Source organism: Lipotes vexillifer, unplaced genomic scaffold (genome assembly GCF_000442215.2).
Source record: "Lipotes vexillifer unplaced genomic scaffold, Lipotes_vexillifer_v1.1 scaffold237, whole genome shotgun sequence".
Lineage (NCBI taxonomy): Eukaryota > Metazoa > Chordata > Mammalia > Artiodactyla > Lipotidae > Lipotes > Lipotes vexillifer.
In genome coordinates, this window is record NW_006794332.1 from 2,569,515 (window position 1) to 2,594,776 (window position 25,262).

Genomic DNA, 25,262 nt, shown 5'->3' on the forward strand with positions numbered 1-25,262 from the left:
AGCCTACACAACGCACTGAACCAACCTTAGCCACTGGAGACAGACATCAAAAACAACGGGAGCTACGAACTTGCAGCCTGCAAAAAGGTGAACCCAATCACAGTAAGATAAGCAAAATGAGAAGACAGAAAAACACACAGCAGATGAAGGAGCAGGATAAAAACCCACCAGACCTAACAAATGAAGAGGAAATAGGCAGTCTACCTGAAAAAGAGTTCAGAATAATGATAGTAAAGATGATCCAAAATCTTGGAAATAGAATGGACAAAATGCAAGAAGCAGTTAACAAGGACCTAGAAGAAATAAAGATGAAACAGACAATGATGAACAACACAATAAATGAAATGAAAAATACTCTAGATGGGATCAATAGCAGAATAAATGAGGCAGAAGAACGGATAAGTGACCTGGAAGATAAAATAGTGGAAATAACTACTGCAGAGCAGAATAAAGAAAAAAGAATGAAAAGAACTGAGGACAGTCTCAGAGACCTCTGGGACAACATTAAACGCACCAACATTCGAATTATAGGGGTTCCAGAAGAAGAAGAGAAAAAGAAAGGGACTGAGAAAATATTTGAAGAGATTATAGTTGAAAACTTCCCTAATATGGGAAAGGAAATCGTTAATCAAGTCCAGGAAGCACAGAGAGTCCCATACAGGATAAATTCAAGGAGAAATACGCCAAGACACATATTAATCAAACTGTCAAAAACTAAATACAAAGAAAGCATATTAAAAGCAGCAAGGGAAAAACAACAAATAACACACAAGGGAATCCCCATAAGGTTAACAGCTGATCTCTCAGCAGAAACTCTACAAGCCAGAAGGGAGTGGCAGGACATACTGAAAGTGATGAAGGAGAAAAACCTGCAACCAAGATTACTCTACCCAGCAAGGATCTCATTCAGATTTGATGGAGAAATTAAAACCTTTACAGACAAGCAAAAGCTGAGAGAGTTCAGCACCACCAAACCAGCTTTACAACAAATGCTAAAGGAACTGCTCTAGACAAAAACACAAGAGAAGGAAAAGTCCTATAATAACGAACCCAAAACAATTTAGAAAATGGGAATAGGAACATACATATCGATAATTACCTTAAATGTAAATGGACTAAATGCTCCCACCAAAAGACACAGATTGGCTGAATGGATACAAAAACAAGACCCATATATATGCTGTCTACAAGAGACCCACTTCAGACCTAGAGACACATACAGACTGAAAGTAAGGGGATGGAAAAAGATATTCCATGCAAATGGAAACCAAAAGAAAGCTGGAGTAGCAATTCTCATATCAGACAAAATAGACTTTAAAATAAGGACTATCAGAAGAGACAAAGAAGGACACTACATAATGATTAAGGGATCGATCCAAGAAGAAGATATAACAATTGTAAATACTTATGCCCCCAACATAGGAGCACCTCAATACATAAGGCAAATACTAACAACCATAATTCTATCAAACATTTAGAGAAGAGCTAACACCTATTCTTCTCAAACTCTTCCAAAATATAGCAGAGGGAGGAACACTCCCAAACTCATTCTACGAGGCCACCATCACCTTGATACCAAAACCAGACAAGGATGTCACAAAGAAAGAAAACTACAGGCCAATATCACTGATGAACATAGATGCAAAAATCCTCAACAAAATACTAGCAAACAGAATCCAACAGCACATTAAAAGGATCATACACCATGATCAAGTGGGGTTTATTCCAGGAATGCAAGGATTCTTCAATATACGCAAATCTATCAATGTGATTAACCATATTAACAAATTGAAGGAGAAAAACCATATGATCATCTCAATAGATGCAGAGAAAGCTTTTGACAAAATTCAACACCCATTTATGATAAAAACCCTGCAGAAAGTAGGTGTAGAGGGAACTTTCCTCAATATAATAAAGGCCGTATATGACAAGCCCACAGCCAACATCATCCTCAATGGCGAAAAACTGAAAGCATTTCCACTAAGGTCAGGAACAAGACAAGGTTGCCCACTCTCACCACTCTTATTCAACATAGTTTTGGAAGTTTTAGCCACAGCAATCAGAGAAGAAAAGGAAATAAAAGGAATCCAAATCGGAAAAGAAGAAGTAAAGCTGTCACTGTTTGCAGATGACATGATACTATACATAGAGAATCCTAAAGATGCTACCAGAAAACTACTAGAGCTAATCAATGAATTTGGTAAAGTAGCAGGATACAAAATTAATGCACAGAAATCTCTGGCATTCCTATATACTAATGATGAAAAATCTGAAAGTGAAATCAAGAAAACACTCCCATTTACCATTGCAACAAAAAGAATAAAATATCTAGGAATAAACCTACCTAAGGAGACAAAAGACCTGTATGCAGAAAATTATAAGACACTGATGAAAGAAATTAAAGATGATACAAACAGATGGAGAGATATACCATGTTCTTGGATTGGAAGAATCAACATTGTGAAAATGACTCTACTTCCCAAAGCAATCTATAGATTCAATGCAATCCCTATCAAACTACCACTGGCATTTTTCACAGAACTAGAACAAAAAATTTCACAATTTGTATGGAAACACAAAAGACCCCGAATAGCCAAAGCAATCTTGAGAACAAAAAATGGAGCTGGAGGAATCAGGCTGCCTGACTTCAGACTATACTACAAAGCTACAGTAATCAAGACAGTATGGTACTGGCACAAAAACAGAAAGATAGATCAATGGAATAGGATAGAAAGCCCAGAGATAAACCCATGCACATATGGTCACCTTATCTTTGATAAAGGTGGCAGGAATATACAGTGGAGAAAGGACAGCCTCTTCAATAAGTGGTGCTGGGAAAATTGGATAGGTACATGTAAAAGTATGAGATTAGATCACTCCCTAACACCATACACAAAAATAAGCTCAAAATGGATTAAAGACCTAAATGTAAGGCCAGAAACTATCAAACTCTTAGAGGAAAACATAGGCAGAACACTCTATGACATAAATCACAGCAAGATCCTTCTTGACCCATCTCCTAGAGTAATGGAGATAAAAACAAAAATAAACAAATGGGACCTAATGAAACTTCAAAGCTTTTGCACAGCAAAGGAAACCATAAACAAGACCAAAAGACAGCCCTCAGAATGGGAGAAAATATTTGCAAATGAATCAACTGACAAAGGATTAATCTCTAAAATTTACAGGCAGCTCATGCAGCTCAATAACAAAAAAATAAACAACCCAATCCAAAAATGGGCAGAAGACCTAAATAGACATTTCTCCAAAGAAGATATACAGACTGCCAACAAACACATGAAAGAATGCTCAACATCATTAATCATTAGAGAAATGCAAATCAAAACTACAATGAGATATCATCTCACACCAGTCAGAATGGCCATCATCAAAAAATCTAGAAACAATAAATGCTGGAGAGGGTGTGGAGAAAAGGGAACACTCTTGCACTGCTGGTGGGAATGTGAATTGGTTCAGCCACTATGGAGAACAGTATGGAGGTTCCTTAAAAAACTACAAATAGAACTACCATATGACCCAGCAATCCCACTACTAGGTATATACCCTGAGGAAACCAGAATTCAGAAAGAGTCATGTACCAAAATGTTCATTGCAGCTCTATTTACAATAGCCCGGAGATGGAAACAACCTAAGTGCCCGCCGTCGGATGAATGGATAAAGAAGATGTGGCACATATATACAATGGAATATTACTCAGCCATAAAAAGAAACGAAATTGAGCTATTTGTAATGAGGTGGATAGATCTAGAGTCTGTCATACGGAGTGAAGTAAGTCAGAAAGAGAAGGACAAATACCGTATGCTAACACATATATATGGAATTTAAGAAAAAAAAATGTTATGAAGAACCTAGGGGTAAAACAGGAATAAAGACAGAGACCTACTGGAGAACAGACTTGAGGATATGGGGAGGGGGAAGGGTGAGGTGTGTTAGGGCGAGAGAGAGACATGGACATATATATACTAACAAACGTAAGGTAGATAGCCAGTGGGAAGCAGCCGCATGGCACAGGGAAACCGGCTCGGTTCTTTGTGGCTGTCTGGAGGGGTGGGATAGGGAGGGTGGGAGGGAGGGAGACAAAGAGGGAAGAGATATGGGAACATATATATATGTATAACTGACTCACTCTGTTATAAAGCAGAAACTAACACACCATTGTAAAGCAATTATACCCCAATAAAGATGTTAAAAAAAAAAAAAAAATATGTGCAGTGGATACTCTGATGTGCTGCCCAGATTCCACTTCAGGGAGGAAGGATTTATTCCCCAGGCTGCTGGGAGTGCTGCTTATGGAAAGCTGTTTGTTGTAATCAACAATAAATAGGGGTTGCCTTGGCTGAAGACAACCTCCTCACCCAATATCCACCCCCATTCCACGGTGACCTGTCCCTGGACTGTCCCAGTTACTGATCCGAAGGTCTGCCGTCCTGATCAGAATTTACCATAGGGTCGGCTAAGGCCTCTGTTGAGACTACTTTCCAGCTCAACTTCTCCCTCTGTCCAGTCTTGCTTCTTCCATTTCACTTCTGTTCCACAGGTGTTGATCTCAACAGCACTACCTACAAGCCTCCTATACCCTAGTCAGTTAGGAGTCGTTTTCTCAGGGAACCCCATCCAGCAACAAGGTTGCAAGGTGTGTTGCTCAGCATCTCATACGGACCTTACCATCATCATTCCCCACAAGGGCACAAGTGCACATGACACAACCGAACATTGTTTGGTTGTTCTGGCAAGGAGTGAAGAGTAAGGATTCTTAAGCCTTGCATATTACTTCTGCCATTGTTTACCAAGGAGCCAGAGTAAGTGTGACCCCTCTGCTCCCACTCTATTTTACACTTTCTGAACATCTTTCGCTCACCAGTTTGTGTAAAGATTCATATCTAGTAAGCAACAATATTGCTTATTGTTAAGATTGTTGTCTGGGGTTTGCTTTATAATACTCCAGAAAAAAAAAAAAGAGGGAGGATAAATGAAACAAGATTGGTAAAATGTTGATCACTGATGAAGCTGGGTGACTGGTACAAAGAACTTCATCATACTATTTTCTCTACTTCTATAATATGTTTGAACTTTTCAATAATAAGAAAATTGGATATTAGTATGCCTTAAAAAAGTACATGCATGTACTTTTTAAAAATACATTTAAGGCATGTACTTTTATGATCAATTTTTAAGATAGGTTTAACAATATATATAAATTCTGTTCTGCTTATGTTAAGCAAATAAATCTAAGAAAATATGGAAAAATTCATATTTCCCAAAGCAGATAAAATAGAGCTTGTTAGGCATCTTTCCAAGTAGTTCTCAAATTTATTTTTTAAAGTTGCTGAGGCCTTCCTTAAAAGCAAACCCCATAAGGCATTTCAAACTAAACTTATAAGAGATTTTTAAAAGATTTACTTTTCTTATTAAAAGTACAATGTACAGCTCTTCTGTGCATTATACAGACTTTTAGATTATTGAGATATTATAATGTAATGGCGAATTATTCCAGTTTTTAAAAGCTCAAATATCTAAATGTCTTTTTGAAAACAATATGAGTTAGTATAATATATTTATAAAATCTAGCCTAACCACATCCTACTTTCTCCTCAACCCTTAAAAAGGACTCTGGAGACTCAGTAACTGGTGCCACCGATATTATTTAAATTTTGGTCAAAACAACTCTGTTCTATATTTATATATAATGATTAAGTGTTGTTAGAATCACAATAAGAGAAGGTAGTGTCTGACAAGTATTCAGTCTGCATAGAGTGGTATTATTTCTAACTCTCAAATGTTTATTTTAAGTATGCTGTGATGAGGAAACCCAGAAGCGTCCAAATACACTACACAAACACGTTTCCTATATTTGTATTCTTCTACATTTAAAGGGCTTTCTGAAATCTGAAATCTCTACCAATTGAGGTAGTTTAATCCAACACTTTGGAGAATAGCATCACTCAGAAAATGATATTTCTCAAAGGGACTTGATTATTTCAATAATTACAGAGCTGCCCTAAGGGCTTCCTATAGCCAGGTTATTATTATGTACAGGTGTTCTTTATATAAATAAGACTTGGTTGACCTGAAACAAAAAGAAGGGAATGGAACATTCTAAAGACAAACACATAAATGGTGTGTTTAGGAGCTAGTCTAATAGCCTATGAAGACTGAATTTTTAAAGCATTTTACCTAGCTCTCTGGACTACCCCCAAATAAACAATCAAATAAAATCCAAATATGTATAAAATATATGCATGTGGCACCCAGTCCATGAGAGATTTGAGAAGAATTTGGTGTAAGATAAATAAGAATGAGATGGGATGACAATCAGGAAAACTAGGTTATAGTACTAGATTTGCCACTAACTAGATCTATGACCCTGGGAGCTTAATTTCTCTGAATCTCAGTTTCTCCATCTGTAAGATGAAGGCCCCTTACTGTTAATTATATTCCAATGTTTAGGAATCAAGTATTATATTTTCAATATTAATAAGCAATCATAAAAATTTTAAGCAATTGGATTAAAAGAATCTTGAATGGAAATTAAACAAGGATAAAATATGTAAATAAAATTTTTCTGAAAGTTGAAAATAAATGTTAATTATTATATAAAAGTTTAAGTTTCCAAATAAGTGTTCCATCTCCCACACTACATTTTCCTGAAGTTTTCTGAAATAACATGGGATTGACCTTATTCCAGGAAATCTAATGCATGCTCTGTAAACCTGGTTATTCAAATATAAGCCATGCAATTTTATAATTCAAATCGATTTTATAATTCTAATGTATTATTAACTTAAATTCAACAGTTATAGTCTCTAATATTTGGAAATGTCACTTTTAACCAAAATGTATAAAATTTGAAGTGCTGCATTCAAGGCACTTGTGGGCTTATTCAACAGGGAAACTACTTCAGGCCGGGGGAACAATAAATATAAATTTTCATACTGTAATATAATTATGAGGCAACATTAAATCAGTAAAATTCAGGTGGTAAGCCTAAAAACCCAAGAAAACTGTAGATATATGTAATTATTTTTATACATTATAATAATTCCCATATCTGCAATAACAGCAACTATAGGTGCATATGGAGCTTTAATAAGACAAATAATTATGTTTCAATAATTAAACATATGTCACATTTTAATTCTTACAATGCATTTTGAATGTGTTATATCATTTAAATCACAAAATAATTTAAGCATAATATCTCCATTTATTTTATAATTTCTATTTTATGGATAAGGAGATTGATCAGGTAAAACTTTTAAAAGAGCAAGTATGTTGCCTTAAATAGATAGAACATGATGCTATCCAAATCAAGCCTACTTGTTAAAATTCCCATAAGAGTAGAGTCTTAGAAAATCATAATATATACTGAAAATCTATTTAGTCCACAAATAGATTTTCAGTATCTACTGATATACTAATATAGCTTTTTGTTCCTTAATTTATTGATGCAATGAAAGATATTATTGATTTCCTGATGTTTAACCATCCTTCCAGTCCTAGAATAGATTCTACTAGGTCATGGGCATCATCTTGTGATTAAATTGCTATATTCTCTTGTAATATTATACCTAGACATACATAGACATGAGAGAGTTAATTTTTAAAAAATTTTTACTGTGGTGTTATCTTAGTTGGGATTAAGTACCAGCATTATGTTAGCCTCATAAAATGAAACTTTATATATTTTTCTATGGCCAGGAATAATTTAGAATTTATAAATTATAGTGACATTCACTCATCATAATCAACCTCTTTTTTCTCTTTATTGTACTCACCTGAAAAATCCCAATCCTGGCTAAATGTAACTCTCTGCCTAAAACCAAACAAAGCAGCCTAACATTGTTTGGAGAAAAATGTATTTTCCACTCTCCAATAAATATGACTCTTTCAGACTTTCAGTTTTCTCCTCCAGCATACCATTTCTCATAGCATTCTCAATTAATAGCCATGTTTATTATTTCACTGGGGAAATAAAATCAAAAGAAAACCTCCTCAGAGTGAGGAAGGTTATCAAGGATAAAGACCATTACATGATGATAAAGGGGTCAATTCTCCAAGAAGACATAATCATCCTTATTGTGTATGCACCTAACAATAGAGTGTCAAAATACAGGTGGCAGAAACTAATAGAACTGCAGGGAGAAATAGATGAATACATTATTTAGTTGGAGATGTCAACACCCTCTATCAGACATGGGCAGATCCAGCAGGCAGAAAATCAGTAAGGACATAGTTGAACTCAACAACACCAATCAACTTGGTATACCAGATCTATAGATCTATTTATCCAACAACAGAATACACATTCTTCTCAATATCACATGGACATTCACCAAAATAGAGCATATTCTGGGCCATAAAACACACTTTAATAAACTTAAAAGGGCTTCCCTGGTGGCGCAGTGGTTGAGAGTCCGTCTGCCGATGCAGGGGACACGGGTTCATGCCCCGGTCCGGGAAGATCCCACATGCCGCGGAACGGCTGGGCCTGTGAGCCATGGCGGCTGGGCCTGCGCTATCCGGAGCCTGTGCTCCACAATGGGAGAGGCCATGGCAGTGAGAGGCCCGCGTACCACCCCCCCAAAATAAATAAATAAATAAATAAACTTAAAAGAATAGACATCATAGAATATCTGCTCTCAGATCACAATAAAATTAAACAAGATTATCAATAACAGAAAGAGAATTCCCAAATATTATATGTGGAGATTAAATAACACTCTTCTAAACAACACATAGGTAAAAAGAGAAATCTCAAGAGACATTAAAAATATTCTGAACTAAATGAAAATGAAAATAAAACTTATCAAAATTCGTGGGATCCAGGGAAAGCAGTGGGTAGAGGGAAATTTATACCTTTTAATGCATAGATTAGAAAAGAAGAAAGATCTAAAATCAATCATCTAAGCTTCCATCTTGGGAAACTAGAAAAAGAAGAGCAAGTTAAATACAAAGTAAGCAGAAGAAAAGAAATAATAAAAGTTAGAGCAAAATCAGGGACTTCCCTGGTGGTGCAGGGGATAAGAGTCCGCACTCCCAATGCAGGGGGCCCGTGTTCAATCACTGGTCAGGGAACTAGATCTCACATGCATGCTGCAACTAAGAGTTTGCATGTCACAACTAAGGATGCTGCATGCCGCAACTAAGGAGCCCGAGACCTGCAACTAAGGAGCCCACCTGCCACAACTAAGACGCAGCACAACCAAATAAATAAATAAAAATATTTTAAATAAGTAAATAAAATAAAACACCAGACCATAAGGTAGAATTCCAAATGATATTTTTTTAAAAATAGAGCAAAATCAATGAAATTTAAAACAGAAAACCAGTAGAGAAAATCAATAAAATCAAAATCTTGTTCTTTGGGAAAAAGAATCAATAAAACTGATAAGCCCCTGGCCAGGTTAACTAAGGAAAAAAAGACAAAACCTACTAATATCAGATATGAAAGAGGGTACTTCACTACAAATACCATGGACTTTAAAAGGATAAATAAGAAATACTATGAACATCTTTATGCCCACAAATTTGGTAACCTAGATGAAAGGGACCAATTCTTTAAAAGACACAAGTGGCCAAAACTCACATAAGAAGAAATAGGCAACCTGAATAGACTTTTTGTTTTGTTTTTATTTTCTTTTTATTCTTTTTCCATATTACACAAATTCTCTCTAACAAATATATGTTGCTTCTGTGACCAGAAAAAAAAGTTTTAAGAAAGGATGCAATGCTCAAAAGGAAAATCTATATGATCACTATTTACTTACATCTGTGTCAGATAAACATCCTAATACTGCCATAGCTTTTGCTTCCCATGCTGTATCAAAGAATGAGGTGAACTTTGAGCTACATCTCGTCTATAAATCCTCTATGTTCAGAAGGAGCAGTTCCTCCTCCTGCAAGTCATGTTCCCTCATGTAAACGCTTATAAACTTCTCGAAGATGGAAGGAATAAGCTCGGGGGCCAGCACTTTATCGAACATTAGGAATCCTTCTCAGAATCAGAGAGGGCCAAATTGCAGTTGTATTTCCTATGCAGTGTGATCAACTCTTGCAGCTTATTTAACAAAGTCCTTAACTGACATACTTCCTCTGTGTTTTGATAATCCAAGGAACTCCAACACCAAGAGGTCACCAATCCTAACTCATATGGTTTTTCTGCTGTAAAAAATACCTGTGCCAGTTGAAGCCCATTTTCTGGCCACTCTGCCTTATCAGTTAGTTCAAGGTTCCTGGTTGCTTGTTCCAACCATTTTGCCAGAATTTTCTGTCCTTCAGGTACAGTCCTTTTCACAAATGGAATCACATCATTTTTAAGCCATGGACAAAGCTTTTGCAAAGAAACCGGTGTAGAAATTGAGTTGAGCAAGTTCTCAAGCATTTTCACATCAAATCTGCTTTCAAAGTTTGCCCGATGTCTCAGCCAAAGGTACTGTGCACAGACAAGGTTCCCCTCTCTTCGATGTAAAAAAATATCCTTAAGGTCATCTTCATTATTCAGAAATTCAATCCAAGAGTTACCACTGAATTTTTTCTGGTCCAAACGCTCCATAAAAAGTAGTCAACTTTGCATTAGCCCTCAGTACCTCTTTTAAGCCATCAGAATAGACAGGAACAGTTTTATCTTCTTTCTTCAAAAGTCTGGTTTTGGCATAATTAGCATTTCCTGGGTAGTTTCATGGGTTATCCATTGAGCCTCCAAGCAGTAATTCACCACAAATTCATCGTCCTGGATTTTACGCAGATTTTCCTTAGCTTCATCTACAAGTTTTTGCCATTTGGCCTGCTCACTGGTGTCCAGAGAACTCAAAGCTAGTTTCTCCAATATGTCATTTGATTTTACTTTGTAAACAAGCTCAACATCTAGTCCAAACTGAATGGCAAAGCTCTTGGCTTCAGCAAATCTGTGTTTGTGAAGTAACCAACTCAGTCTGTTTTCTGGTAAAGCTTCTGTATGACATCTGAGTACTAAAACAGAGACTGTCTTCAGATAGTTTTGGATCATTTGTGTAAATTCCTTTCAGAAGGTATATGGTATCTGTGCTAATTCCTGTTTGGACCAAAGAAGAAACACTAGATACTTCCAAAGAATACAGTATTTCCATCACAGGTAATGAATAGACCATGAGGTTTCTCATCTTATTAGCAGTAGTAGTTGTCAGAGCTACTAATGTGAGATTTGTAACCCCTTGCCACATGACTGATGAAGGCTAATCTGCTTCTATGGTGAGAAGAAACTCTGCTATGTGAAGGGAGGGCCAGTTCCATATGGGAGTTAGGATGTAAATATCCCATAAGCTCAGCACATTATTGGTATCAAAAACAAAAAGTAGATTGTCCATCAGCTGGAACTTCTTTGCACCTTCAATAATCTCTGCATCAATAACACTCTTAACTTAGGTCAGCCCTTTCCTAGAAGAATCTGGTGCCCATTTTGAGAATGCACAATTACCAGTTCCCCCAATTATCACAGGGATTTTGCTTGCTAAATCACCAGCCACAAGACTGAGACAACCAAGGGTATGATAATTTTCAGTAGAAATAAAACTGGGCTTGATTTGTCCTTGTAACTATTTTGCCATATGGAAGTCTACCTTTTCAATCGCTTGTTGAATTTTTACAAGCTGAAGGTTTGTAATACAAAAAAATCCATTGTTTGTAAGAAGCAACATATAAAAGCTACTTCATTTGAACTATCTTCCCCAATAAGATTCGGTAAGTACACTGATTTTCATCGTTAGCTTTCTGAACAAAAGTGTTGGTGAGTAATGTTTGTTTTTTAAGTTGCCACTTCGCTCCCCAACCAAAAGAAACTTTCCTTTTTGACACACGCCAACCACATCCACTTCAGTAACTTTCTGGAGGAGATGTTTGCTAGTAAATCTACTTGATATAAAGCAGTTCCATGTTCTTTTCTTGAACCAACAGTTAGGTACCCACTTCCTGTATCATTGTTAGCAGCTCAATATCGTTCCACATGTTGCTGAGATTGTTTTCCTGAGTCAGAAACTACTACCTTCCCCGCAATTGAAGAAACTAAAGAGGAACACTCAAGTTTATCATCCCCCTGCTTCTGGGCTCCAACAGACACTCCTAGTCTCTTTAGAGTCCATGCCACAAATTTCCTGAACAGACTTTTATCTATTAAGAAATTGAATTAATTATTAATAATCTTCCAAAACAGAAAGCACTAGGCCCAGATGTGTTCATTGGTAAATTCCACCAAACATTTAAGGAAGAAGTTATACCAATTTTCTACAATCTCTTTCAGAAGACAGAAGCAGAGGGAATATGTCTAATTCATTCACTGAGGCCAGCATTGCCCTAACATCAAAACCAGACAAAAATACTGCAAAAGAAAGAAACTAAGACCAATAGTCTCATGAACATAGATGCAAAAATCCTCAACAAAATATTAGAAAATCAAATGCAACAATATGAAAAAGAATTATATACTACAACCAAGTGGGATTTATTCTAGCTATGCAAGGTTGGTTCAACATTCGAAAGTCAATTAATGTAATCCATCACACTAACAGACTAAAGAAGAAAAATCACATGATCATGTGAATAGATGCAGGAAAGTATTTAACAAAATTCACAACCACTCATGATAAAAGCTCTCAGTAAACTAGGAATAGAGAGAAACTTCCTCAAATCGATAAATAAAAACTACAAAAAACCTATAGCTAAAACATTTAATGCTAAAAAACTCAAAGATTTCCCACTAAGATAAGGAACAAGACAATAATAACCCTCATACCCCACTTTTCATTGTACTGGAATCCTTCCTAATGCCACTGGGAGAGAAAAGGAAATGAAACGTATATAGATTGGGAAGGAAGAATTAAAATTGTCTTTATTTGCAGATGACATGACTGCCTATGTAGAAAGTCCAAGAGAATCAACCAAAAACTCCTGGAACTAAGTGGTTACAGCAAGGTTGCAAGATACAAAGTTAATATACAAAAATTAATTGCTTTCCTAACATACCAGCAATGAACAGTGGAGTTTGAAATTAAAAACACAATACCATTTACATTAGCAATTAAGAATTATTATTATAAATCTACAGTAATCAAGACAGGATGGCACTGGTGAAAGAACAAACAGATCAATGTAACAGAACAGAGAGTCCAGAAATACACCCACATAAATATAATTGACAGATCCTTGACAAAGGAGCAAAGGCAATATAATAGGTCAAAGATAGTCTCTTCACAAATGGTGCTGAAACAAATGAACAACAACAAAAAATGAATCTAGACACAGACTTTACACTCGTCACAAAAATTAACTCAAAATACATCACATGGGACTTCCCTGGCGGTCCAGTGGTTAAGACTTCGCCTTCCAATGCAAGGGGTGTAGCTTCGATCCCTGGTCGGGGAGCTAAGATCCCACACGCCTCATGGCCAAATAACCAAAAAACATAAAACAGAAGCAATATTGTAACAAATTCAATAAAGACTTAAAAAATGGTCCACGTCAAAAAAAAAAAAGATCATAGACTTAAATATAAAGTGCAAAACTATAAAACTCCTTGAAAATAACATAGGAGAGAATCTAGATGACCTTAGGTTTGGTGGTGACTGTTTAGAAACAACACCAAAGGCATAATCCATGAAAAAAAGAATTGATAAGCTGACTTTATTAAAATTAAAAATGAGATACCACTACACACCAACTAGAATGGCCAAAATCCGGAAGACTGATGACATCAAATGCTGGGGAAAATGTGAAACAACAGGAATTCTCATTCATTGCTGGTGGGAATGCAAAATGGTACAGATACTTTGGAAGACAACTGGATGGTTTCTTATAAAATTAAATATATCCTTACCACATAATCCAGCAATCATGCTCCTTGGTATTTACCTAAGGAGTTGAGAACTTATGTCCACACAAAAACAAATTTTGCTATATCCATAAAAAGCAATGCTACTCAGCAATAAAAAGAACAAACAACTGATACACAGATTTCAAAAACATGCTGAGTGAATAAAGCCAAGACACAAGAGAATGCACACTACTTGACTGTATTAATATGAACATCTAGAAAATGCATAACTATAGAGTAAGCAAACAGATCAAAGAATGCTTGGGGCCTGGGTATGGATGGGACTGACTGCAAATTTACATAAGGGAACTTTTTCAGATAATGGAAATCTATATCCTGATTGTGGTGGTAGTTCCAATACAGTACACACTTGTCAAAACTCAACAAATTGTATAATTATAATAGATGAATTTCATTATAAATAAATTACATGTCAATACAACAACAAGAAATGAAGTGTCAGGCACCAAAATTAATGTTTGCTATTTATTTTCAAAAAAGTGAAGATGGCTGTATTTCACAAAAAATTTCACTCCGCATTTTCCTGAAATTTTTAGCCCCCTTTATTATATTTAACATATACTTTTACATAAGGCTTTGCAGGAACGCATCTAGTTCCAGAAATGAGAACTGCTTCTTGTACCACTACCAAATATAGTGCTTTGTCAGGAACCAAGTGCTCTAAGACTTAAAGATGGAGGAAGAGACACAGCACATATAGGTATACTCCCAGAAGATTATACCATTAATTTTTTTTGTTATATATATACTACATTACTCTGGGAACACCAAAGTTAATCACTGAAACCAAAATGTAAGAGGTTTTTTTGTTTTTGTTTTTGTTTTACTGTAAGAAGGAAACAAAACAACTGATTCTTGGTATCTGAGTTAAGTAATGAAAAACATAAAGAAACACAACAAATATAAATGGAAGTATATAAACTGCCATTTCTTTTCTCAAAGTAGACCTTGAGAATAGAATGGGAAAGGGGAATTACTATAATTAATTATAAACATTTAATATTCTCAGTGGGCTAGGTGCTGTACATAACACAGTGGCTAAAAGTTAATGAATGGTACTGATTTGAAACATATTATACCTAGCTTCTTTAGATTTCCAATAAATTATTAACACTATTTTATGATCAGTCCTGTTTTTATCCCCATTAGAATTACTCCATTTATTCATTAATGAATAAATGACTGTGAAGTAAAATTGGAAACTTATGTAAATCATAGATAAGCAACAAATAAATGCTGGGCTTTTTTTCCCAGTTAATGCCAAGTTGTTTCTTCAGGATATGTGGCATTGTATAAACACCCAGGCAGGGTTAGATCATGGATCAACAAATATTTATGAATCTCCTTTCACAATACTATATCCCCATGTGGTAGGATAGACAACAAAAATATTGTGGGGTCCCAGGTATTTTAACTTTAGTTGAGGAAACAAAGTACAGACATAGATCCAGGTATACATCACTAATACCTTTTCTTCAGGACAACATTGGTGCACATCGGCTCCCTCATATATATATGACTATTTAAAATGTACCTGCCAATGTTTGCACTGACCCCTTGAGATCCCCTTCTCTGAAGAAACTAAAATGAAGTGCATCCTTCTGCTCTGAAAGAACCCAGAGACTCTTTTATTTTTCACAACAGTGTTCATTTTGGAAAATATGCACCTGCCAGAAGTAACAATTTAAAAAGGCAGGCAGAAAAGGAAGGAAACAGAAAGAATAGATGGAGGAATTAGGCATTTAACAATTTATCCAGAAAAGGCTACCAGCACCTTAATTTTATAATGTCATGAGCATAAGCATATGAAAATTGGGTTAACAACACAAAGCCCTATGAAATACAGTAATGCGTTCCCAAATTCAAATCCTTTTATGTAAAAATCCATTGTATTAAAATGTATTATATATATCCTTTTTGCTACTAAAAGGATGTTGATTGTACTCTAAGTTTTTACTGATGAGAATAATTAGAAAAAGTGGGAGCAAGGGACAGCAATACAAAAAGGATATCTAGATTTTTCTACCTAGATATTTTACCTAGCAATACAAAAAGGAGATAAAACAAAAGCAGAGCAAGTAAAGAAGCTATTGCATCAGATCTTACTACCTTTTGTATTATAAGAAGAGAGGTTGCTGGTACATACATAGAGTATGCTTCCAATATACTGTAAGATCATTTCACGAGGATCACATTGACACTGAGGCGGTAGAAGTCAATAATCACATGTCATAACATCAGAATCTGACACAGGAACACATACTGAAAAAGACCTCTCAGTATGAATATATCTACGAAAAAGCAAATCAATGTACAGCCATGACACTGAAACTGAGGGAAATAGAAAGTCTAAGAAGTTTCTAATGATCAAGTGATTACAAATGGAATAATTTTACAATGCTCATCATTGCTCATTAAGATGTATATGTCATCTCTAACCTTTTTATAGTGTTCAGTCTTTATTTTTTTATTTTAGTGAATCAAATTTGTGTATTATAATAAGATCTTTTCTAACTTTATTTGTGACCTCAGTAAAGAGAAAATGAGTCCTAAATTAGTGCAATGGCAATGAAAAGAGCAGATCACAGAAAATGCTAAATGTTCCAGCTTCTTAAGGATGGATGACAATGCTTCAAGGCAATTTAGAGGAAAATATAAGAACTTTCACATTTGGATATGTTGCAACATGAGGCACTTCTGATGCATTCAGACCAAGACGTTGATACAATAAGTAGTTTTAAATGGATCTGTAGCTCAGGAAAAATATTTAGGTAGAAAATAGTTGAATCCATGGTATACAATTGTGGTGAATATCAACATTCAGGGACTGAAAGGATAAAGAGAAGTCATCCAGTCAAGCAGTAAAGGAAAGAACCAAAAGATTAATGTAGGCACCAAAGGAGGAGAGGGAGTGATGAGAACTAAATAGATCTTCAGCATAAGTGTACAAGTCACACGGGGTTAGATATTATAATGTATTGCCTATCCTTTCTACTGTGAAGAAAATCTTGAAATATTAAGGGTAAATATAATGAAACAATGCAAAGTTAACAGAAAAGAACAAGTATCTGAAGTTTCAGCTCTGGAAATAGAAAAAAGAACAGTACAACACCACTACTGAGTCTTCAAGACAAATTACAATGCACATAAAAATGCTTTGAGCTAAAAAACCCCTGAGAATTAATAAACTGCCTGGTTATTCGATATAGAGCTACATGACTTACACCAAAAATTCATTTACATTCTACAGAGGAAAAATATTCATTTTCTCCCCTCTTTCTAAAAGGATTTTTGAACTCTGGGAGAAAGTTTATGATGATTAATAGAGTGCTGCCAGAAATTTGTGTTTAGAGAAAAAAAATTTAATCTTTTATACATAAAGATAATACTTCAGGTGCACTCTCAGTAAAAAAAATTATATTCTGAGGATTTTTCCCAGAGAAATTACAAATTATATTGGATTTTCTAGAACTTTCTTACAGGGCAGCATATCATACTCTAATTAAATGGTTTCCTGGAGGTAAGCACAGAGTATATGACCTGCTTCCAGGCTGTCTTCACACTCAGCTCACCTTGAGTTTAGCGCCATGATAAACTTTCTTAAATGCCACATCTAATAATAATGTAACAGAGACAATATTTTGGAAATATTAAACCAATGAATGTTTCCATTCCCCCTCAATTATGATACCTTCCATTTCCCGATAAGATTAGGGCAATCTCTAGTCAGTGAAATTTATTCTTCATTTTCCCTGGCACAAACAAGAGATATTCTAAACTCTCTTTAAAGAAATGCTATGTCTGGATCTCTGTGTGGGGCACATGGACCCTGACTGCAAAAGGGTGTGTGCCTGGAAGCAGCCTAAAGGCCATGGCCACTTTGGGAATTTGGCAGACATAGATTAGAGACACCTATCAGAAAGCTTCATTGTTGACCTTCTGGGAACTTGTTCCCATGACAGCAGAACCTCTGTGAGAGAGGTAGTTAAATCTTTAAAAAGACCAAGCAGCAAAGGAACATTTGAAAAAGAGGAAAGCCTAGCCAGGAGCTAATTCCCTTTGAGGATTTTATTACCCCTGTGAGTTCTTGGATAAAGCGAAACAGCAGCCTCAGGTGGAACTCCTCTTGGAAGAGATGAGATGAGAGCTCAGCTTCTGAAGAAGTATTCCCTGTATAAGCAGTGAGAGCATAAGATGGAGAGGGATGTCATCAGGTCCATGTTTGGCCCCAGCAGGAAGCTCTGCAGGAGTTGCAACTTGCATCCCAGGGGAGCTACATGCGGATGCCATCAAATGGGACCCCAGTCTATTCCCCTTTGAGAGGGAAGGGCTGGATCACATGGTGCCAGAAGGCCAGTACCACAATATCATCAAGGTGTACACACCAGTGGAGTTCAAGAGAGAGCTACAGGCAGCTGTCCTCAGAACACACTGCTCCTGAGAGTCAGAATGACCAGGTTTCAAGCTGGCTTTTCATAGAATCATGCATGTTGTTAATAAATATAAGTGGAAGGGAGGGGAGGAGGGAGGAAGGGAGGGAGAGGGAGGAGTGCTATGTCCAACATGGTGTGCCCATGCAGTGGGTTAAAAATGGTTCAGTTCAGAGAAGTATCTGAGTAGAGAAGACTTGAAATAGCCTCCCACAAATCTCCCATTCAGTGGTATGCGACAGAAAACAGAAAGGTATCTGGATTCCCTAAGCCCTTTGGAAAGTGAGTGAAACACAGCTGAAATTTAAGTAGTAAATTCAGTTGCTTAAAGTCACCAGGTTACTAATCTGAGTAAAGACATGTTTACCTCCAGAAACAGTTTTATCCCTCTCTTTCTCAAAATCTTACAGTGGCTTCCAAACATCTATTTTAAAAAACTGAAATTCTCTCATCTAGCATTCACTTGTCCCAAGAGTTCCAAGCCTAACCCTCTTCACTCCACAATGTAACACAAGCATTTCTAGTTGATACAATTAATTGTTGATACTTCTCGGTTCAGTGCCCTTGCACCTGCCAGCCTCCTTTTGATTAGGTCATATCCATTGCTAGTTTCAAAACCTAATGAAATTCCAATAAAAATTAATTTAAAAAAACAAAGAAAAAAATCTTACAACAAAATTAATATTTTGAATATTAAAAGACCATTTTAATCAAATGGCTAACCTCAAAAGATAGGAGAAGTTGAAACACTGCTGGAAAGTGTTGAGTAGGGGGGAAGAAAAATAAAACAATGCAAGCGTACATTACATATTCTCTTCACTGAAATGCTACTGGATTAAAAAAAGCCAACAAAAGAAAAAACCTAATGAAATTATCTAAATTGTCCCTTAATAAACTATAACTTACCTTTCTGGAATACAATTTGGCAATCTATATAAAAGCCTTAAAAAGATAATAACCTCTGTCCAGTGATTCAATATTTCCAAGTAAATACAATCAAAGATACAGGGTTTATGCATAAAGGTATTCATCAGAACATAATTCGTAACAGTAAACTACTGGCAACAATCTAAATGAATGTGTAGTTCTGAGTCAGGAAAAGAGTGAAAATAAGAATCTCAATAGGTGATGATTAAAAATCATTCTAGTACATTCTTATAGTTAAATATTATACAACCATTAAAACATTTAATCACATAGGACATAATGTTAAATGGAAAAAGTATACTATGTATTCATAGAAAGATTCTAATTTTGAGTATATATGAAAATTGTATTTTATTATTGGGCTAACCATGCAGGCCTGGAAGGCCTGTACTTGCCCAGCTTCAAGACCAAAGAAAGAGTCCAGAGTGAGCAACAGAGACATAAGGGTTTAATGGATGGGGAGCTTACACGTCTGAGGCAAGGTCCTGGAGCAACACCCCACTGTGTGTGGCACATGGCTGGCAGGACATGGCAGCAGTCTTCGCTCACAGGGGCAGGGGGAGGTTACAAGTTATGGGGGAATTGACTTCAGGTTGGCTGATCAGTTACGAGGGAAACCAGCAGAGGGGCATGCCCCTTTAAGCAGAGTGGAGAGTTCTGATCTAAAGCTAGAACAATCATTAGTTGGGGCCTGGGGCAAGTATGTAGGAAGGTCAGTCATGGGAGTAGGGTGTATAGGTGAGGCAGGGATTGGTTGACCAGGGGATGTACAGAGAACAAGAGAACAGCCATCCTGGGTGGCCTGACCATACATTTATGTACATGAATTAATATGAGAAAATGCACAAAAAGGTTAACTTATTTGTTCATGCCTTCAGTGTCCATTCATTTAAAACACACATACACACGTATTTACTATATAACTTCTCTAAACAAAATAGGCATGGTCTTCACCTTATGGAGTTGGTGGTCTGGTAAGGAATATACATTTATATGTAATTACAACAAAATTGTATGTATATATTCATTGTTTGTTTGTTTGTTTCTTATCTGTCTCCATTACAACTGCCAACTCAATGATGGTAGAGATCCTGTTTATCATGTTTGTCACTGTATTCCCAGCATCCACAGAGTCCAGAATCATAAATATTACATGAATGTAGAGGAAGCCCAGAGATTAAATAGGAGCACATCAGCAGAGGACCTAATGTAGGAGGTATGAAAACTTTTTTGAGGGCAAAGTGCCATTTAAAATAAGGCCCTGAAGGATGAGCAAGAATTAGCCAGATGAAGAGGGTTGGGAAGAATGTTCCAGGTAGAAAATAGCTACAGGTAAAAGAGAAAGTGTTAGCTGAATTCATTGAAGCAAACAATGTTTATTTCGGGGTGTTAATAGGCAATTTCTTTTTCAAATTTTCTTCAATGAACATGTATTTTTGTGGTAATCAGAGAAACAATATTCTGAACAAAATAGATTTTAAAATCTCTGATTTTTTGGAGATCACCCTGACTCTAAATGTCTATTTTCTTACTTTGAATTGTCTTTGCACTTAACATACAAACTGAACAGATTATTGTAAATTCAATGTTCTACTCTAGAAATATCTTGTATTTCCTTAGAGTTCAAGGCCTTTCAGGTCAATTATAATTTTTTCCTTTCATTTTGTATCTTCCATAGCACTGGTACTGTGCCGTGTACCCAATATGTATTTAAAAGCTGGTTAAATAATTTATATATATGGATATAAACAGTAATCAAACCCATAAAACCTATAATTCTGATCTTATTATTTGATGGCTAGTTATTGTTCCAATAACTTTGCAGAACTAGTCCCAGAGGAATCAAAGAGAATTATTAAAATTCCTTTTAGATACATCTTCGCTGAAGAAATTATCTCACTTGATATAAATACTTTATACTTGAATTGGAACAAAAACTAATGCCATTTATTGCCCTAAAACCTCAGAAACAGATGTTTTGATTTCTTTCCAGGATAAAGAGGAGAGAAAATATATTCTTATGGTCAAAGTAACCATGACTACAGTTTTCAGACACATAACAAGTGTTATTTTCATACACTCTGTGTTGGTTAAAATAATAATCTATTCTTATAAACAAAATCTGTTTTTGGTGAACCTTCCTTTCATACTGCAGCACAACATTTAAAATTATTCATCAATCCAACAACAAGTAGGTTCTAGGAGTAATTATTTTTCCCACAGTGTGGAAAATTCTTAAGGGAATAAAGTGCCCTACCCCAAAACATTTAGAATTGCTACTTTGGTCCCTTTTAACATTGTTCTTTCCATTCTCAAGGGTGAGGAATACTTCTCGGCTTCACCATTCAAGGCCCAGATCTAAAAGGTGGCACAAATGTGATGGTGGTTGTCAGGGAGAAGGAGGCACAATGCAGTCCTAGTCAAAGCCAGTGAGTCTTGCTCGCCCACACAACTGGAATATAGACCCTCATATCTATGATGACATTTCATAAATAGAGCAAATAATGTGTACAACTATTTAAAATAACACTCAAATGGACTGAAAAATGGGTTCACATCTCCAAAGAACCTGTGTGAATAGGAGAGCATGATATTATACTTTAAGACTCTCCTCTGTTCTTAGTAATATCATGGTGGCTTTATTATTATGAGAAAGATTTTTTCCTTTTTTGAGAGGTTTCAGCTCTGCTCATTTTAACAAAACTGTATGATTAGAACCATCTTGGTGAATTATCTAAATCAAGGAAACAATCTACATAATGACAACTAGAAACGTGTGAATATGATATCTAAAGTATTAACACTTTGAAGTGAATGGTCCTGTCATGACAAAGCACCAAATGGAAGGAGCCTGACCATTAATTCACTACTGGGTGGTGAGGGAATTTCATTCTGTTATTTACCCCAGAACTCGAAGAAGGTATCTGACCTAACATCTGAAGAAAGATTGGAAATGGAAAAAAAGTGAAAAGAATTTTATTTTTCTTTTTATCCTTGGCCAGAAATTAGAGAGGAGATTTTGTAATACAGGCTATCAAAAGGTTGAACCACAGAAGAAGACATGGAGGGGGATAGGAAGAAGAGAAGAAAAAAAGAAGAGGAAAATTAAGATGATGATGAAGAAGAAAAAGGAGGTAGACTATGAAAGTCCTCATTAAGTGAAGTCGCATTACAGTTATCAAAGAAAATATTAACCTTGGTTGTCAGAGACCAAATATAGATAACTGAACCCAGAATTTTGTAATTAGAATTTTAGTGTGTTATGGAAAAATGTTTGAAATTCAGACACCCAATAAGATAATTTATGAAGAATACCTAAAATCATCTCATTAATGAAATGGTTAGGCATCAAAAAGGAACAGATGTTCTCTGCAATAAATACCACACTATTACCAAATAAAATACTTAAGAATTCTTCTCATGCAAATACTAGCATATTAATAAAAGAAAACACTAATTGACTTCAACAAATGATCCTTAGTTAAAGCAATTCAAGCGATCAAGAAGTAATTATAAAACATGAATTGCTAAACTAGTAGGAGACAACATTTACACTTAGTTTCATTTGTTAAATGAGGCAAAATGCACATTTTGCTTCAAAGAATATTTCAAGAAACTTATCAGTAGGATTAGCATGTGACAATAGCATTTAAATTCCATAGAAATTTATTACAAGGAAACTGCCTACCCTGACATTTCCCCACAATTAAAGAAAAGCGTTCTTATTCATAATGACTAACCTTTCCTTAGTCCTTTCTGGTTTACAAAATGCTTATATACACATCACCATTTATGCTAACAACCAGGCTGCATGATGAGTGTTATTCATCTCTGTCTTCAGAGAGAGGCAGCACAGCACACAGGCTTTGATGCTAAAGTCCATGCTCTGTCACTGAGTAGTTTGTGACTTTGGGCAAGTTATTTAAACTCTCTGAATCTCATTTTCCCCATGTGTAAAATAGGGACATTTATCTGCCTCATAGGGTTGTTATAAAGATTAAATGAATCAATAACTGTGAAGTGCTTAGAACAAGTGGCACACAACGAACGATGAAGTTAGCTATGATTACTACAGATAAAGCTGAGGTTAAGAGAACTGGCTTAATGTTACATAGTTAATAAATAGAAGAGTCGGGATTCAAATTCTAATCTTTTGCATAAAGTCTGGTAAATTTAAACAAGCTTTAAAACTCAATCCAAACAAGGTAAAGCAATATGTTATTCCTGAAAGAGCATATAGATTTTGGTGCAGACTAGGGCTCAAATAAGAGCTCTACCACTTGGGGAAGTCACATAACAACAATTAGCCTCAGATTTACTCAACTGTGAAATAGATGTTAATACGTAACTCACATGGTCATACAAGAATTAAATGAGACAACAACTCCATGAGATCCAAATGGAAGGACTTCATAAGCTGAAACTTGATTCTTGACAATATTTGGCTTTGTTTGGAAATATTTTAAGTTAAGAGGTCCCAAACTGTTGTGTCACAGTTGCCAGCACAACACAGGACATACAGTTAGAAGGACCTTAACAAGTATGTTCCCTATTGCAATAGGTACGACTATGTTGAAGAACTCTAATGAGCATCTGCTCTGGTATCATCAGCAAATTATGTGATAAATAGTATAACTGCTGGTGTCTTTTATATTCTTTTCCTAGCAAAAAGTAAAAATTAATGAGATGAATATCTCATTTTAAATACTGAAATAGGGACTTCCCTGGTGGCACAGTGGTTAAGAATCCACCTGCGAATGCAGGGGACATGGGTTCGAGCCCTGATCCAGGAAGATCCCACATGCCGCGGAGCAACTAAGCCCATGTGCCACAACTACTGAGCCTGCGCTCTAGAGCCTGTGAGCCACAACTACCAAGCCCAAGTGCCACAACTACTGACGCCCGCATGCCTGGAGCCCATGCTCTGGAGCCCATGCTCTGCAACAAGAGAAGCCACTGCGATGAGAAGCCCATGTACCACAAGGAAGAGTAGGCCTCGCTCACCACAACTAGAGAAAGCCCGCATGCAGCAACGAAGACCCAAAGCAGCCAAAAATAAATAAATAAATACGGAAATATGCAAAATGTATTTTTTAGAAAATGAGAAGGTCTATCAATAGTATCATGTATCAAGTGGTTTTAGAAAATACAAAACTAAGGATGTTCAATTTAACAAACTAGCATTGCCACAGCCTAGCTAAGCATTCCGAGATCATTCCTTTAACTGTATGATCCCACACATTAATTCATATCAAAGGAAAAGGTTTCAAGTAAATCTACCTGGATTTAAAAATGTCCCCATAAGACACCTTTTAACAACTTAAAATTAAAACAATTTAAGATAAAACACACATGCTTTGCACATAATACACGGCATACATCTCTTTTGTGTTGTTGAAAGTCATAGAATCCTTCCATTCTATAACTGAATTAATTGTAGAGAATTTACTCATCAACTTTCTAAATTACTTAAACACAGTTTGACTCTTTGGCAGATGTTTGACATCAGTTTAAATAGATGCATGGCATCTCTGAAATATGAGTTGCTGGGCTCCAGGTTTAGCTATGAAATGATTTTAAAGCCAAAAACTTCCTTGTCAAAACAAATCATTTAATCAACTCCTGGATATGAATAAACATGTATGTTGTTATTTTCAATATATGTACATGTATTGGCTGCCTAGCACTACCATAACAAAGTACCACAACTTAGTAAAATCAGCAAAAAATTGAAAAAACAACAGAAATTTATTCTCTCACAGTTCTGGAGATTAGAAGTCTGACATCAAGATGTCAGCAGGATCATGCTTCCTCTAAAAGCTTTAGGGAAAAGTTCTTCCTTGCTTCTTCCTTCTCATGATACCAGCAATCCCCGTTATTCCTTGGCTTACACCTGCATTACCCCAATCTCTGCCTCCATCATCACATGGCCCTTTTTCATCTGTGTATCTCTCTGTGTTCTCTCCTCTTATTATAAAGACACAAGTCATATTGGATTTAAGATCCATCCTACTCGAGCATGA

The 25,262-nt window shown here is 35.9% G+C and overlaps 1 protein-coding gene and 1 pseudogene across 1 annotated transcript in view; both read right to left on the reverse strand.

The window, feature by feature from the left end:
* ANKS1B (ankyrin repeat and sterile alpha motif domain containing 1B) overlaps positions 1-25,262 on the reverse strand; it is an 895,734-nt gene that overhangs the window by 816,845 nt on the left and 53,627 nt on the right. The gene's annotated exons all lie outside the window — the stretch shown is intronic.
* Positions 9,777-12,000, reverse strand: LOC103073456 (kinetochore-associated protein 1-like; annotated as a pseudogene).